The following is an 18,948-nucleotide window of genomic DNA, read 5'->3' on the forward strand; positions in this document are numbered from 1 at the left end:
TAATTCTGTTTCTCTCTCCACAGATACTGGCAGGCCTGCTGAGTTTCTCCAGTAATTTCTGTTTTATTTTTGTAAAACTAATTTTTCTTGGGAATATAACTATTTATAGTTGTCAAGTTTTCATTGTTGCCGTTGCTGATCATTTCAAATAAGTGTTGGAATGTCAAAGAGCAGGGTGTAAATGTTTCTACTCCTGTTGAATCTCTGTGTCAAGGTGAGTTAGTGACATGTTGAGACTTTGTTCAGTTTTTTCAGGGTATGATGCTTTGTCCAGGGTAGCTATTCGGGCCTTCAGCGAAATGTAAAACCACACTGCTCCTGCACAAATACAGATGTTACATATGTTGCATGCATGCAGATGCAGTGATAATCAACGTTTTATGATCCGTTTATTCTGGTTGACATTATGTTTGACAATGATCAGAGTATTGATCAGAGTAGTGCTGGAAAAGCACAGCAGGTCAGGCAGCATCCAAGGAGCAGGAAAATTGACATTTCGGGCAAAAGCCCTTCATCAGGAATTTTTCGAGTCTGTTTCAGTACTTGGTTGAAGAGGAGATGACCTGGGGGGGGGGGCGTAGGTAGGGAGAGAGAGAGAGAGACTCACTGAGATTCTTGTGGAGAGAGGAGGAGGACTTCTTCAAGGTAGGCATCCTTGCAAGAGGATTCGCAGTAAGGTTAAAATCAACTACGCAAAAGTGAACTCACTTTTGCCTTATCACAGTATTGTCCCACAACTATAAAGAGTTATAAGCTTAAGACCAGAAGACGTAGAAGCGGGAATAAGTCATTTGATCAAGCAGTAAGATAATGGTTGAACTTCTGCCTTGCTTACACATTACTGCACTTGCCCATAATCCTGACTTCCTGAATATCTAAGGATATGCCAATCTCCGTCGTTAACACGCTTCATGATGCAATGTCTACAGTTGTCTGCGATGTCCTTTAGAGAAGGAAATCTGCTGTCATTACCTTGTTTGATTTATATGTGATTTCAAACCCATAGTGATGTGGCTTGCTGTTCATACCTTCTGCAATGCCATAGCAAGCTACACTGTTTAAGCGTATTGAGGGATAGGCAACAAATATGACTTTGACAGTGACTTTCACATCTCATGAAACAAAAAGAAACTCCAGCTGACTTTTGTCAGTTATTTGCATCTTGATGTTGTTTATAAAGAATTGTAGAATGTTATGTGATATCATATGCTAGACTTTAGGATAGACTTATTTGAAATGCATTTGGTCTAGAATCATTTAAAAATATTCTTATTACAGTAGAACATGTATGCTGTAGCTCATGGTGTCTCAGAGGATTCCAGTTTATGAACACAGCATCATGGAGCCATGTTTATATGGAGAGTTTCTATTAGGAGTGAATCTGGAGAGATTTTAAATGTTGAACATTGGTAATAGAAAGTGCGACTACAGAAAGTGAAGATTGTGAGTTTGAAATGTGCAAATGCAGAATATATATAATTCTGTGTGATTATTAAGGAGGAAGGAAATGCTGGGCAAGCACTTTCTGAACTCATTTGTTGAATGAGAATTGGAATTTTAAGGATTGCTTGTTTGTGGCTCCAATGGTATCTAAATTATGATCAGTTAGTATTCACCAGGTATTGAAGAATGATGAAAATTTGCATTTATGTAGTGCCTTTTGAGATCCGAGGATAATACAAAACACTTTATGGACTATACTTTCAAAGTTAATTGTTTTAATGTAGGGAACATAACCACCAATTAGTGCATGGAAAATCCCTTTAAATAGCCACGTAATAATGACAAGTTAAATCTATATTTATTTGTCGGTTGGGGGATAAATATTTTCCTGCTCTCCTTCATACTAGTGCCATAAGATCTGTGGCATTCACCCGAGAGGAAGATGGGGCTTTGCTTTAATGTTCATCTGAAACTCTCTACCTGCAATCTTCCCTTCTCAGTATTGTTCATGGATTGAATTTTTAAAACCTGCCTTTAATGCTTCTTTGTGGTAACTCCTGCACAAAATTATAATTATGGACTGTATATATGCCACATCACAGCAACTGAAGTTCAGGTTTGAATTGGAATATTGTGGTCTTGAAGGGATTGTTGTATGTTCTGCAAATGTTCTACACGCAGATTGCAATGATTTTGATAGATGGGAATAACAAAGGTTTGGCTAGTAAAATGTATATTTTAAAGTAATATGATATATTACTTACATTAGCATTGAGTTTTACAGCACTTGCATGCCAGCAAGTACTAGTTTTGTGGTTCAGAACAAACTACATTAACTTGGCATATGAAAAAGAAACTTAGAGGAAAACAGTTAGGAATTTCAGTGGCTGCATTTTGAAAAGTGTTTTGTGTTATCCTAAAACCTTGAGCACTCCTGCTGCCAAAACATAAGGAAACCTTCACATTGTGAGAGTTTTCTTCATGTTCTATCATACTTGGCAATGGTTTGCTGACATATTCAGTTTTTAATTTTATAGTGATAGCAGCAAAATAATTTTCATAGACTTTTTCTCAATGTAAGATGCAAAAGCTCTATCTTAGGAATTTACCTGTATGAAGGATAAATACTGACACTGTCTGGTTGTGCTAAATATCTCCTTTCTCTGTTTAACCAACAACTGTGTAACTGTTTCCGTTATTCTTGATGGTTACCAAAATGTAGGTAGACATGAGGTTTTATTTTATTGTACTGAACTGATTGGCATGATGAATAGCAAACGATAAGATGGACTTTACTATATCTTGTGGTTCAGCCCAGATGTCAGTTGTTCCTAAATATCTCTTGGCATTGGACGCCACAACTAAATCTCATTTACCTGACTCAGTTTAAGTGTGCAGTTCCATGCTACCTAAATAATTTCTGTCACTGGAGTGGTTTGTTCAGGCAGTGAGGAGTCTTGCCAAGTTTATACTGTGTCCATCATCTCCTTCGGTGGATAGATTACTGTGAAAGAGCTGCTAATACCCATTGCTGATTCTCTGAGATCCACTTGTGATGACTGTAAGATTGTTCAAGCTGCCAGTCATTCTGTCACAAGAACCAATGTACCTGCAAGTGCCGAACCCTATTTATTTATATGCTGAAATCTGCAGCATGTTCTTATGATAAGTCAGACCTTTTTAAATCGGTGAATGGCAGATACAGCACATTCATTACTTTGGGTGGAAAGTCTTTGGCATCAGTAATGGTAGAAATAACCACCTTTTCTGTTTCATTTAATGTGCTTCTTTACAGTGGTTACATATAATTTACGAGAAAAATTATTTTAAAATTGAATCGGGAATGAGATGCAACCATTTTGTGTGCGTGCTGATGAGTTTGGTGGCTGCAAACACTCTTAGATAATTGCATTTGTTGAGGTCACCTCGACTTTGAGAATCAGTTTAAATAAAAATCTACAATTGAATCAAAATAATTTACCTCCACATACAAGTAAATGAAATAAGTGTTGTTAATTCTACATAATATTGGATAATAAAGCTTCCTTCATTTAAATCTGTTGTGGAGCAGAAATGTTATCACAATCTGATGAGTAAGTTCATGAAAATATAATAAATTGTTCAAAAAGATAACTTGGTTATTCTAAGCAAAGATTCAGTGAAAAGTAGTGGAAATTATAAGAATTAACAAAACTATTTTTTCCCCAAAAGACCCATCTTGAGACACAGGATTGATTAATGGCCTGCAAAGGTTTATTCCTTGATTACAAGTCTGTGAGATTTTGTTCATTACTCCAAGTAGCAGCTTAGTTTCCGTAGTTCCCGTTTATGTTAATAGTAGAACAAATATGAGTTGTGTGACAGATCTTTGACTATAGTACCGACGGGAAGGAAGATTTGGGCTTGTGTTACATCTTATCACATCGCTGGGAAAGGTTAAAAATAAATTTCGCGAAAATTTGTTTAAGTTCAATCACTTTTCATAAGTAAGCAAAGGCCAGCAGCTGGCTTTCACCACCAACTTTGCCAGAAACAGCAGTTTTGAGTTATTTCAAGGAAGGATGAATATTGATAAGATGGCAGTTGAATCGGGCTTCTGAACCCAGGGTTTGTCCATACTCTCTGCTTTTCATTTTGTTTTGTTTTATTTTTTTCTCTTGTCTCTTTTTTTCCTCTTTTATTCTCTTTACTACTTAGTGAAGAGCTGAGGCACAGCGATGGCAAGTGGGCTTGACAGCGACATCAGGTGAATTTGGGTTCCCGGTAATTTATGCATTGTCAAGGCAGTCCTGGCGCTGATCCATGGCTGCTACTGCAGAGGCAAGTTTGTGTTCTTGGCAGCGTCTGCTTCCATGACAGTATCATAGTGGAAGTGATGGAGGCAAGTTTGGGCTCAGTACGAGACCAAGCAGTGGCTGCATCAACGAGGTGGGCTGCACCAGCAAAGCAGACTCATGGCGGCATTATGGGGTCTGGACTGGTTGAGTACCTGGTACCGTTAGTGGCGAGGGCATGGGTGGAGGTGAGATGGCGCCAAAGAGTGGCAAAGGGATTTGTGCCTAGCCACCAGGCCCATGGCCCATGATGGAACACTTAACAAGAAGGGCTTGTAAAGGTGGACACTTGCTTTATTTCTTCGTTTCCTGTCTTGATATTCCACGTTTTGGTTTATAGTTGCACATGATGATAAATAAATCAAGTCAAAAAATGTTGATCAGGATATCTGTTGGTTCCTGCTGTACTTCAAAAGTCTGATCTTTGCTATTGCAGACAGGGTCTTTGTATTGAAAGTGTGTATTATTTTAAAATTATTACACTTGGGTGAGGAGTGGTCATAGCTCCCAACTTCTCTGAACCCACCTCTTGATCAGTTTCAATTTTTTTTTAGAAAGAAAAATATATAGCTGTTATACTCCATTATCTTATAAAAAATGAAGGATTGCCAATTTTGAAGTTTTCTCGCGTGAAAGAGAGTTTTATTACCCATTGCCCTGAAAATTTAATAAAATGTGACGTCAAACAAACATACACATACAGGTAATGAGCTTACAAAGAAGCAGTTGTACATGCCAGAAGATAAAGGCAAATGTAGTCACCAATCTTAATGAGTTCCTTCAGTTGTGAGAATGAAAAGAGCTGAGTCCAACTGCTTAGCCGTGTCCTGTTTCCTTAGCAGTGGTGAAGTGAATGATTTTTCAAAGTTGCTCTTTCACCAGCACTAGTTTCTGCAATGAGATTGAGAGCATAAGCGAGAGAGAAGAGCTTCCACTTTCCTTGTTGCTGGTGCTCTCTTTTCAAAAGACTGCTGTTGATGTAGCATTCCTTTGTAGATTTTGGTGCCTGTCATTCTTTCGTTTTAAGCTGAATATTATGTAGACAATATTTTATCTCAATATACACTGTTCAGTGTGAGTAAAACCAAAGATAGGATTTTCTTGATGCTTTGCTTAAACTTCAATCTTAACCTCTAATTGCAAGGTAAATTATCTGACAATTACCATTTTTATTTCATGTTTATTGCCTAGCCTTGTCGATTGATAATTGCAGACATTTTAAGTGTGCAGTGTTCATTTAAAAGAGTCATTTTTTTGTCCATGGAAGTCTGTGGTATTAAAAGTCAGCTGATGAAAGTTGAGTATTGAAAGTTCATTTTTATTACAATCACAGCAAGATTTAAAGTTAACTGCAGAACTAGGGAACACATTTGCCTTAAATATATGCAATCTCATGTACAGCTCCTCAGACAAATATTTACATTACAAAATTCTTGGCATCACTTTACTATTCAAAATTTTCTCCAGTTTTCCAATTTCATTAGATTAAGGCTACATAACCTTAGAATTTAATCACATTTCGCTGAGTATTCAATATTATATTTAATTTTGAAAACAGCTTTTTGTGATTTAAAGAGAACACAAAGAAAAATTACATTTTAGTTGTGATGTATTAAAACATTATTTTTCTGGCCAGATCATTTATTTTAGAAATACTATGTATGTACTTTTAAAAGCAAGGTCAGAGCCATGGCAACTTTTATTTCCCAATGCAGATCCTTCTCCTAATGTTACTTTATGATCAAGTGTACTTGATAGTCATGCAAAATAAAAGTGCAAATTTTGGCTCTCACCTTTGGTTGCCCACTAGATTGAATGGATGGAAAATTATGCTGGAGACTCTGACCTCCACATCTGACTTCAAAGAAACTAGCAACAGGAGTATGCCATTCAGCCATTCAAGATAGCTCCATCATTCAATATCATCATGGTTGACCCTTTATTTCAATGTTATATTCCCACTTTCTTCCCATACATCTTGAAGCCTTTAAAATAGAGAATTCCACAAATTCAGTGCCCTTCGAGGGCTTTCAATATATATGTACCAACTTAACGCACTGTTCAATGGTAGCACTCTCGCCTTTTGAGCAAGTGAGTGGTGGGTTCAAGTCTCATTCCAAGCTTAAGCTTGTCTGGGCCAACTTCATTGCGGTTCTGAGGATGCACCCACAATGGGAAGTTAAAAATCACACAAAACCAGGTTATAGTCCAACAGGTTTATTTGGAAGCACTAGCTTTTGGAGCGCTGCTCCTTTATCAAGTGATTGTTGAGAATAAGAATGTAAGATACAGAATTTATAGCAATAGTTTACAGTGTGATGTAACTGAAATTATACATTGAAAAAGACCAGGATTGTTTGTTAAGTCTCTCATTTTTTAGAATGACCATGTTGGTTTTGGTTTTTTCATATGTAAAATTGCAAAACCTTTTTTAAAAGTTACATTCCCGAGTGCATTTTAACAATTGGTGTTATGTCGGCCCAGATAAGGTCCAAATCATGTTCACTGTGGGAGGTGCTATCTTTTGGTTGAGATGTTAAATTGAGATTCTGTCTGCTTTCTCAACTGGATGTGGAGGATGCCACTGTGCTAGTCAAAGAAAAAACAGAGTAGGTCTGTCAGGTCTTGACTGATTTCTCAACTATCATCATTTAAAGTAGATGGTCTAGCCATTATCTCATTGCAATTTCTAGGAACTTGTGTGTAAATTAGATGGCATGTTTCCAATGTTACAACAGCAATGACATGTCAATAGTATATGATCAACTGAAAAGTGCTTTAGATACCCTGAAGGTTTGGAAGGTGCAGCATAAATGCAAGTTTTTTAAAAAATTGTGAAATGCTGTTTTGCTGTCCATATGTACTTGTGACATAAATATAAGGGAATTATTTTCCAGAGGGGGCATCTATCTTGCTTCTGGAAGATTAGGATTTTCCATCGTTTTAATTGAATCAAGCAAAGTGTGCACATGCATTTATAACGTGAATACCTGGGAGGTGAGGTCCCTGTCAGCAGCTGTAAGATGAAAATTTCTCGCTCATCTCGTTATCTGAGGTGGAGTTAAATGCTTTCCCTGGTTTACACCTGAAAAATACAATTGCCAGTATAAGAATACAGTAAATGCTTATGAGAATTTTTGATGGCAGACTCATTCTTTCATTGGTATCCTTCATTACACACTGCAATAACAAGCACTATTGTTATGAAAGACTTGTATTAACTAAAGGATCACTTTCTTTTAAAAGCAATAAAATATTAATTTCTGTAATTCATTGCTTGTAAAGCACATTTGGGGTTCTGAGGTCATTAAATGCATGTCTCATTCTCAATCTCTCACTTTACTAGTCTACAACTTGGTGTTTCAGCACCATTTAAAGAGTGAACATGACTGTTGCTTAAACGTTCCTGACATTTTTAAGTAGGCATTGATTCAGGAATGGTGGTATCCCATACCTTGTGACATACATACAGTGAACCCTCCAGTGAAAGGGCATCTGCTAATGCTATCAAGAAGCTTTTTAATTCCATAGCACAGGAAATTTGTAGACCTTTGTAGTTTTGCTGTATGGCCGAGAAAATGTAGAATTGAGAAGGAGAAAGCACTTCTCAGGGCAGTGAGGGAGGGTTGCGCTCATCTCCTACCCACAACAAACTGCTGTAGTTATGGGAGATTTCATAATATGATCCCAGCTGAGATGGTAAGACCCAAGAGTGTGAAACCTGGATTGATATCATTAATTTAATTTTTGCCATTGGCTTCCTTGGTGTTTAGTTGCTGAACATATTCACAAGAGTCTTCCAATGTTGTTTTCACCATTAAGATATAGGAGCAGAGTTAAGCCACTTAGCCCATTGAGTCTGCTCTGCCATTCAATCATGGCTGATATTTTCTCAAACCCGTTCTCTCCTCCCTCTGTTGGTAACCCTTGATCCCCTTACTAATCAAGAACCTACCTATCTCTGTCTTGAATGTACTCAATGACTTGGCCTCCAAAGCCCTCAGCGGCATTGAGTTCCACAGACTAACAACCCTCTGGCTGAAGAAATTCCTCCTCAGCTCCATTCTAAGGAGTCATCCCTTCATTCTGAGGCTGAACCCTTGGGTCCTAGTCTCTGCTACTAGTGGAAACATCATCTCCACATCCACTCTATCCAGGCCTCTCAGTGTTCTATAAGTTTCAGTAAGATTTGCCCCTCCTGCCCCTCACCCCATCCTTCTGAGTTCTCAAATGCTTCTCATATGACAAAGCCTTCATTCCTAGGATCATTCTTGTATTCGACGCCTGGAATGCCTTCAATGCCCGTGTATCCATCCTTTGGTACAGGGTCTAAAGTCGCTCACAATATGCCAAATGCAGTCTGACCATAGCCTTGCAGAGCTTCAGCAGAACATACTTGCTCTTGTATTCAAGCCCTCTCATAATGAATGCTAAAATTGCATTTGCTTTCCTAACTGCCAACTGAACTTGAACTCTCACTCCTCAATCTCTTTGTGTTACACATTTCTAAGGTTTTGCCCATTTAGAAAATAGTCTATGCTGCTTCTTCCAACCAAAGTGCATAAACCTGCCACTTCTTTGTCCACTCTCCGTGTCTGTCTGAGTCCTTTGCCTCCCCACTTCTCAGTACTGTCTATCCCTCCATCTATCTTTGTGTCATCTGCAAGTTTGGCAAAAATGCCCTCCGATCCTTTGTCCAGATTATTAATGTATAACGTGAATAGCTGTGGTCCCAACAATGATCCTTACAGACCTCTACCTGTCACCAATTGCCATTCTGATAACAACCCTTTTTTCCTACTCTCTGCCTTCTGCCAGCCAGCCAATCCTCTGTCTGTGTCGGTGCCTTGCCCCTTACCCCACAGGCAAGTAGTGGGGTAATTATTTAGCAGCCTTGTGTGCATCACCTTGTCAAAAACCGTCTGGGAATAGATCACATCCTTTGGCTGAAAAAGAAACCTGAAGAACTGCAGATGCTGGATATAAGAAACAAAAACAGAAATTGCTGGGAAAACTGAGCAGATATGGCAGCATCTGTGGAGAGAAAGCAGTGTTAACATTTCAGTTTAGTGTCCCTTCTTCAGAACTGAAAGTAGCTTGGAAAAGGTTGGTATATATGCTGAAGATAGGGTGGAGCAAGGGATGAGGAGTAAACGATAAGTGGAAATGAAGCCTAGAGAGAGGAAAAAATAACAAAAGAATGGGTAAAGATTGGCCTAGGGCATTGACAAGGTTTCACATGGGAGACTGGTTATTAAAATTAGATCACATGAGATTCAGGAAGAGCTTGCCAATTGGATATAAAATTATTTTGACAGTAGGAGACAGAGGGTGGTTGTGGTAGAAGATTATTTTTTAGACTAGAGGCTTGTGGCTAGTGGTGTTCTGCAAGGATCGGTGTTGGGTCCACTGTGGGCAGCATGGTGGCACAGTGGTTAGCACTGCTGCCTCGCAGCACCAGAGACCTGGGTTCAATTCCCGCCTCAGGCGACTGACTGTGTAGAGTTTGCACATTCTCCCCGTGTCTGCGTGGGTTTCCTCCGGGTGCTCCGGTTTCCTCCTACAGTCCAAAGATGTACAGGTTAGGTGAATTGGCCATGCTAAATTGCCCGTAGTGTTTGGTAAGGGGTAGATGTAGGGGTATGGGTGGGTTGCGCTTTGGCGGGGCGGTGTGGACTTGTTGGGCCGAAGGGCCTGTTTCCACACTGTAAGTAATCTATCTAATCTAAGTAATCTATATAAAAAAAATCTAATCTGTTGTTTGACATTTTTATATAAACAATTTGAATGAGAAGTTAGGAGGCATGGTAAGTAAGTTTGTGGATGATACCAAAATTGGTTTTATGGTCGACTGTAGGAGATTATCCAAGATTACAACAGGATCTTGATCAATTGGACTGACAGGCTGATCTGACAGTGACAGATGGAGTTTAATTTGGATAAATGTGAGGTATTGCATTTTGGTAAAACAAACAAGCAGCTCTTGTACAGTTAATGTAGGGCCCTGGGTTTTGTTGTCAATAAGAGAGACCTAATGGTTCAGGTGCAGAGTTCCTTGAGAATTGTATCACAAGTAGACTGTGATTAACAAAACATTTAGCATGCTTGCAGATCATTGAACATGGGAGTTAGGATGTCATGTTGAGGTTGTATCGTAAAAGACATTGGTGAGAGTTAAAAAGGGTGCCGGTGGAATTCCTCATGAAGGGCTAATGCCCAAAATGTCGACTGTCCTGCACCTCAGATGCTGCCTTACCTGCTGTGCTTTTCCAGTACCACCTTTTTCGACTATGACTTCTTCGGTATCTGCAGTCCTTGCTTTCTCCTAGGATGTTGGTAAGACCATTTTTGGAATAGTGTGTATAGTTTGTTGCCCTGCTAGAGGAAGGATATTATTAAATTCAGAAAAGGACTGGAGGGTTTGCGTTCAAAGCGAGGTTGGATAGGCTGGGACTTTTTCCCCAGGAGCATAGGAGGTTGAGCGATGACTTTATGGAGGTTTATAAAGTCATGATGGGCATAAATAAGATGAATAGCAAAGGTCTTTTCCCAGGGTGGGGGAATTGAAAACGAGGGGCCATATTTTGAAGGTAAGAGGAGAAAGATTTAAGAAAAGACATGAGGGACAACTTTTTGACACCGAGGATGGTTTGTATATAAAATGAACTTTGAGAGGGAGTGGTAGATGCAGGTATAATTACAACATTTAAAAAAAAAACAATTGGACAGGTATTCAAATAGGAAAGGTTTACAAGGATATGGGCCAAACGCAGGCAAATGGGACTAGTTTAGTTTGGAAAACCTGGTTTGTCATGAGTTGTGAGGAGGATGCAGAGATATAGTATGATTTGGCCAGACTGAGTGAATGGGCAAATGCATGCCAGCCTGTTTAATTATCATCTGAAAGACGTTATTTGCAATGCTGTAGCACTCCTTCAGTTTTAGATTGATGTGTCCACCTAGATTATGAGCTGAAGTCCCTGGAATGATAGAATCCCTACAGTGTGCAAACAGGCCATTCGGTTCTACTACTCCACACCGACCCTCCGAAGAGTAATCCACCCAGACCGACTCTCCCACCCCACCACTCCACACGTCCCTGAACACTATGGGCAATTTTAGCATAACCAATTCACCTAACCTGCACATCTTTGGACTGTGGCAGGAAACCAGAGCACCCGGAGGAAATCTACGCAGACTGGGGAGAATGTGCAAACTCCACACAGATGATCGCTTGAGGTTGGAGTGGAACTTGATTTCACAACCTCTGACTTGGTAGTTGAGTGTTATCCACACAGGATGGCTGACATCTTTAGGGTTAATCTATACTGTTTCTGACCCCTAATGTGTTCTTTAGTTACTGATTTACACCTGAGTTAAGTTAATGCAGATGAACTGATCAAGTAAGATTGGTTGCAGCAGCTTACTTCTCTTCCACTTGGATGAAACTCAGAAAGAGCTGTTGTCTCACTAATGCCATAAAAGGAAAATCCAGATAGTAAGGAACACCTCAAAATGGATTCTCCTCATTCAGTAGGATATTTACATAGTCAGCACGATCAGAGTAAAGAAATATGCTTAACCGGTGCCATCTGTTGGTTATATGCTAAAATGCACACGAGCGATTTTCATATTTAATACTGAGAAAGGAAAATGCTATTCAACAGATTCATAACTTTCACAGTGAATTCTGACTTTATTGAATAATCAAAACGTTAAATGTCAATGAGAAAAATAGTTCCTTGCTCTTGTTGTTGTATATCAGTACACCAGTGCTCAAGTTGGAATCAGCAGCCTGGTCAAACTTGGCCTGTCCATCTTTTTGAGGCCAGTCAAAATCTGTTTCCTGTTCTCACACTTAGTTTGCTGACATCACGTATGTGTCTTAACTTAGTTCATACTTGGTTCTTCAACCCCCTTTCCACCTGTTCTCTGTTTTGAAAATTTCATGATGTAGAGTGCGCCGGTGTTGAACTGGGATGGACAAAGTCAAAAGTCAGAAGACACCGGTTTATAGTCCAACAGGTTTATTTGAAATCACAAGCTTTCGAGTGTTGCCCCTTCAGTTGAAGTTGCCTTGTTATCTGATGAAGGGGCAACGCTTCCTTTGCACTCTGCTCCCATCAGATAAAGGCCAACATTTCATGAGCATTTTTAATTAATTTCTTTTTAGGGAGACAGCAGTTAAAACTTTTATCTTTTCAAACACAAGAATGCCAAACTCCAAAGGGAGCAAGAATATATATTGCATGAGAAAAGGATGCTGACTGGTTGACTAGTCAATTGTGGTTGGTGATGGAAGGGTTTTATAGTCCCCGTACTCTGTTTCAGGAGGCTTATTGTTTGTTCCACCCTGGCCCTGGTCAAAGACTGCGTAGCATTGTGTCAGAATTATATATAATGGAGTCATCAGATGTGGTTGCAGAGGGTAACCCTTGTCCTCTAGTAACCATCCATAGGAGGCATCTGGTCCCTCAATCACAGCAGAAACATGAATTCTCCAGGCATCATTGCAGCTCCAGGATGCCAACTGCAAATATCTAAGGTCACTTATACATTGATTGAGCGGAATCCTTTTCTCATAACAAACTCGGATACGATATGAAATTGTCCTGTCAGAGTGACGTGTGAACAGTCTATCGTGCTCTTCACCTGAAGGCAGTGGCAAGATTGACGAATCCTGTTGCCCAGGGAGCAGCACCTTTCTTGTACTGTGTAAGAGAGATGAAATGGTGTGATCTAATTCAAATAGTGTTGGGGACAGCCTTGATGCTTCTGTAGTTTGAATATTGAGAGAGATCTCATACAGGCCTCTAATGGCTCCTTGGAAGGAGCCAGTCGAATAAAATTTGAATATAGTTGATGCCTTGATGGCCAGAGATGTAGATGGTCACCCACTCCTTCAGGTCAAAGGTCCCACTCCAGCAGTTGGCACAGTCTGTGACAGTGTCCTGGGACAGCCTCAGTCTGTGCTTATACTGTGCTTCACTCGTTCGGAGAGAATGGCATATTGGACAATAGATTCTGAGCATCCTGTACACGTCCACATCCTGAGGGGACATACAACTGTGACTTCTTCAAGTAGAGGCTTGTTCGGCATCCACTGGAGGTTGCTGCTAGTCATGAGCTTTCTGACATATCTGTTCCACTTCAGTTTCTCTACACCTTGTTGCATTGTGGCAACAGTGAAATTAATCCCTGCTGAGACTGGATCCATCAGTCATGCTTGCAATTAACTTGTGTAGGAACATAAAAAGAACAGTTCTTAGTAATGTGACACTCAGCATTTGCATCACTCACAAATGGCAACTTAGCATATTCTTTCATGCAGTGGGACACAGCACCCTATCAAGGAAGACCATGGCTTGCCTCCACATGGAACTTGTGGTACAGTGGTAGTGTCCCTATCTCTGAACCCAGAGTCCCAGGTTCCCAGACATTGCACTGTATTGTGATGAATGCAACACCAGTCTTGTTGTAAAGAGGCAGTAGATTATAAACTATGCATGAATATTGGACACTTCGTCTCCAACCCCAAATCATATGTGTAAGGCATCGTTGCATTAAAGAGGGCGATGCATTATACTTGCAGTTCATGTTGAGAGGGAATCGGTTCTGAGTCCTGGTTCAGCATGTGAAGTCTTAGTGTCTTTGTACTTTGTTCAGTTATCAGATGCCCCCCCATCCCCACACCAGTCCCCCAGTTCCTCAAGTATTTGTAAAAATAGTCTTTTAATAAGTAAGAAATGCCATTGACTCTATCCATTAAACAAACCAAACTCCAATGTTTGTTTCTGAATATGTTACTGTACAGAACAGAACTGCTTTAGGAACCATGTATGAATATAAATATATTTTTATAAATCAAGCATATTTTCTAAATACAATAAATCTTTGTGGCCCATAGGGGTACTTAGTTAAATCAACCAAGATGTTTTTGCAAACTCCTGGAGGAGGTGCAACTTGAACCTGGGACTCTGGGTTCTGAGGTAAGGATACTACCACTGTCCCACAAGAGCCACAATTTGCATATCACACAGTTGTAGACAGCATGCATTTCAAATATGCAATGGTATGATTGCAAATGACTTCAACCTGCATTCTTTAAATGTAAGATTGGTGCAATGGACCCTGAATGGCTTCTCATCCCTCTGAAATGGAGCCCATACTTTTAGAAGCTCCACCCACTTTGGGCATGCTTACAGCCATTTTCCACATTGTCAATCACATTTAGGAATTGAGAGATCATGAAAGGAAGTGAATGTTGTGATTTTTTTTTGTTATTCCTTTTTGGGATGCAAGTGTCACTGGTTAGGCCAGCATTTTTACTATTCCTAATTACCCAGAGGGCAGTTAAAGGTCAACAACATTGCCATGGGTCAGATGTCACATGCGGGTCAGACTGAGTAGGAAAACAAACTTCTTTCTCTAAGGGCCCTAGTGAATCCGATGAGATTTTAGGGATAATCAACAATTACATGGATGTCATTAGCATAGCTTATTATTGCACATTGGATTCAGAGTTCCCCAACTGCCATGGTGGGATTTGTATCAGTGTACCCAGAACATCTGCCTGGAGTGAGTTTGAGGTGACTAGTCAAATGATTTATGTCCATGGCACCTCTGAGTCCCAGGCTCAGTTGAATCATGAGACCACCCACCCTTCCCCTTCTGCCACCACCACTGAGCTTCCATGTCTCTTAGTCAGTCCTGGCAGTGTCAGATACAATCTCCCACACCTAATGGGTGCAAAGCAAGGGAAGGCCATAATGTTGTGAGCATCCAGGTAGATGCAAAGTGAGTGAGTGCTAAGAGAGCAAACTCGCCACACTAAAGTGCAGCCTGGTCCACTTTGAGAGCTGGGTACTTGTCCCTGTGTGGAAAATGCCATTGCACAATACTGCAATAAAAGGTGCCAATATGCTCCAAAATGTGGCATTGCAGTGTAGCAGCAAACACTAAGCATTTTGGAGGTGTGCCATAATGATGCATGGAGGCTAGTACATTTTGGTAGCTGCTATGTATGGATATGGGATACCTGTGGTTGCTGCCCATAGTTTGTGTCCGGAGATGTTGTTGCCTGCTATCCAAGATGGAGGTCTGGAGGAGCAAACAGCACAGGTTGAGTCTATAAGTACTCCATTTGACTTTCATGTTGGGTATTCTTTGCAGTTAGTCTCTTTCCGGTGGACGGTACAGCGGGAGACAGCATATTAGTTTATGAGATTAAGTAACAATGAGTGATATTGAGGGATAATTCCTATTAATAGATCTCTTGCCATTCACTAGCAAGTTTCTCTTCTCAATGTCCAATGTTTGGTGGGCAAATGCAACATTTTGGACTCAAAGTTAAGAAGGGTCTCACTGGACACCTTGCCTAATTTTTCCAAATTCCTTGTAGTAGTCCACATTCAGGGATGGCAAGATTCTACCTAGGTGTTCAGAGTTTCAGACCAATGGCAGAGAAAGATGTTTGACTCAAATTTAAATTTTTTTTTAGGAATGCAGTTTACCTCACTACTAAATTTCTGTTGCACTTGTGCAATTAATGTTTTATATTACGGTTGGAATTTAGTTTTCAGTACCTAAGTGTTGAGAAATCTGTCTCTTAAAATAATAAAAGCATTGATGTTTTTAAAAATAACTTTTTAAAGTTCCTCATTGCTCAACAGTGCACGCAATAGGGGATATTCATTTGTTAAATCCCTTGGGTTGTACATTGTTAGGTGATGGCTCCCAATAGGAGTAAATATTGAACTCAGTGGCTGAAAATCAGGTTAGGGTTCCCAACCATTACTCGAAAATTGCTATAATGTAAAGAAAAGATCAGGCTGAGCTTATTGAAATTTCCTATTGAAGTTCTCAAATGTAAAATGGCCCTTTTGATAAGTCACTGGAGGGCTCAGTAGAACCATAACTCAGCAAAGTGTTGCTGCTATCAAGAGAACTAAGAACAGGAGAAAATTGGCAGGGAAAGGAGCACTAAGGAGCTATCCTTAGTAGCCACACATACCCATGACAAGCAACATGAGTTTGACTGAGACAACACTACTATTATAGGACAAGCCAAACAGAGAGCAGCCAGGGAATTCCTATAGGCATGGCACTCCTCCATAGATTCTATCAACAAACACATCGACCTGGACCCAATATACCAGCCACTGCAGCGGACAGCTGGAACGGACAACCGGAAGTGGCACAGACAAACCACTATAAATGCAGGAGGAAACAGCACCGATGCGCTTCACAGGAGGCTTACAAGCACTGAGGATATCACCTAGACAGGGGACGAAACGTCTGCAACACAAATTCCCAGCTCGGCGAACAGAACCACAAGGAGCACTAGTTTCTAATTTTGTGATCAAATGTGTCTTGTGTGACATCACTCTTCCTTTTCATTCTAGTTTCAGTTCAAATGTTGGTGAACCACCTTTGCACAAAGGAAAGCTGAATAAATGTTGTTACTCCCCTCCATTGCCTGCTCACTGATGTTCACAATGAAGATTATGTAAATTGAACATAACAGATTTTGCAGAAAGAAAGCTACAGTGATGGAATATGTGCATTAAACCAAATCTCTGGCGTATTGTTAATGCCCATAAATTAATCCCACTGGTTCTGGTGGAATATTGTTTGGCTCTGAGGAGACTTATTAACCAGACAATTATTGAAACAAAACACAGTCATAGAGATGTACAGCATGGAAACAGACTCTTTGGTCCAACTCGTCTATGCTGGCAAGATATCCCATTCCAATCTAGTTCCACCTGCCAGCACCTGGCCCATATCCCTCCAAACTCTTCCTATTCATATTCCCATCCAGATGCCCTTTAAATGTTGCAATTGTACCAGCCTCCACCACTTCCTCTGGCAGCTCAATCCATACAGGTACCACCCTAAGCATGAAAAACTTGCCCCTCAGGTCTCTCTTGTATCTTTCCTCTCTCACCCTAAACCTATGTGTTCTAATTTTGGACTCCCCCACCCCAAGGAAAACTTTGTCTATTTATCTTATCCATGACTCTCATGATTTTATAACCCTCTATTGTGTCACCCCTCAGCCTCTGACGATCCAGAGAAAACAGCCCTAGCCTATTCAACTTCTCCCTATAGCTCAAATCCTCCAACCCTGGCAATTTCCTTGTAAATCATTTCTGAACCCTTTCAAGTTTCACAACATCCTTCCAATAGGAAGGAGACCAGAATTGCATGCAATATTCCAAAAGTAGCCTAACCAATGTTCTATACAGCTGCAAAATGACCTCCCAACCCCTGTACTCAATACTCTGACCAATAAAGGAAAGCATACCAACTTCACTATCCCGACTACCCGTTACTCTACTTTCAAGGAGCAATGAACCTGCACTTGAAGGTCTCTTTGTTCAGCAACACTCCCCAGGACCTTACCATTAAGTGTATAAGTCCTATTCTGATTTGCTTTCCCAAAATGCAGCACTTCACATTTATCTAAATTAAACTCCATCTGCCACTTCTCAGCCCATTGGCCCACCTGATCAAGAGCTGAAAAATGTGTTGCTGTAAAATCGCAGCAGGTCAGGCAGCATCCTGCAGGTCCTCCATCGCCAGACCATGGCAACATGACGCCTGGAGGAAGAGCGCCTCATCTTCCGCCTAGGAACCCTCCAACCACAAGAGATGAATGCAGGTTTCTTCAGCTTCCTCATTTCCCCTCCCCCCACCTTATCTCAGTCCCAACCCTCGGACTCAGCAACGCCTTCTTGACCTGCAATCTTCTTCCTGACCTCTCTACCCCCCCACCTCCTCTCTGGCCTATCACCCTCACCTTAACCTCCTTCCACCCATCGCATTCCCAATGCCCCTCCCCCAAGTCCCTCCTCCCTACCTTTTATCTTAGCCTGCTTGGCACACCTTCCTCATTCCAGAAGAAGGGCTCATGCCCGAAACATCGATTCTCCTGCTCCTTGGATGCTGCCTGACTTGCTGCGCTTTTCCAGCAGCACATTTTTCAGCTCTGATCTCCATCTGCAGCCCTCACTTTCCCATCTGATCAAGATCCCATTGTAATCTGAGGTAACCTTCTTCGCTGTCAACTACACCTTCAATTTTGGTGTCATCTGTAAACTTACTAAATATACCTTTTATGCTCACATCCAAATCATTTATAAAAATGATGAAAAGTAGCACCCAGCACCAATCCTTGTGGCACTCCACTGGTCACAGGCCTCCAGTCTGAAAAACAACCCTCCACCACCACCCTCTGTCTTCTACCTTTGAGCCAATTCTGTATCCAAATGGCTAGTTCTCCCTATGTTCCATGAGATCTAACCTTGCTAACTAATGTCCCATGGGGAACCTTGTTGAACGTCTTACTGAAGTCCATACAGATCATGTCTACTGTTCTGCCATCATCAATCCTCTTTGGTACTTCATCAAAAAACTCAATCAAGTTTGTGAGACGTGATTTCCCATGCACAAAGCCATTTTGACTATCCCTAATCAGCCCTTGCCTTTCCAAATACATGTAAATCCTGTCCCTCAGGATTCCCTCCAACAACTTGCCCACCACTGACATCAGGCTCACGAGTCTATCATTCCCTGGCTTGACCTTACCACCTTTCTTAAACAGTGGCATCACTTTAGCCTCTCCAGTCTTCTGGAACCTCACCTCTGATTATCGATGATACAGATA

The 18,948-nt window shown here is 40.7% G+C and overlaps 1 protein-coding gene across 2 annotated transcripts in view; it reads left to right on the plus strand.

Moving 5' to 3' along the window:
* The window catches only part of efl1 (elongation factor like GTPase 1), a 265,863-nt gene that overhangs the window by 63,124 nt on the left and 183,791 nt on the right, over positions 1-18,948 (plus strand). The gene's annotated exons all lie outside the window — the stretch shown is intronic.

Source organism: Chiloscyllium punctatum, chromosome 48, assembly GCF_047496795.1.
Source record: "Chiloscyllium punctatum isolate Juve2018m chromosome 48, sChiPun1.3, whole genome shotgun sequence".
Taxonomy (NCBI): Eukaryota; Metazoa; Chordata; class Chondrichthyes; order Orectolobiformes; family Hemiscylliidae; genus Chiloscyllium; species Chiloscyllium punctatum.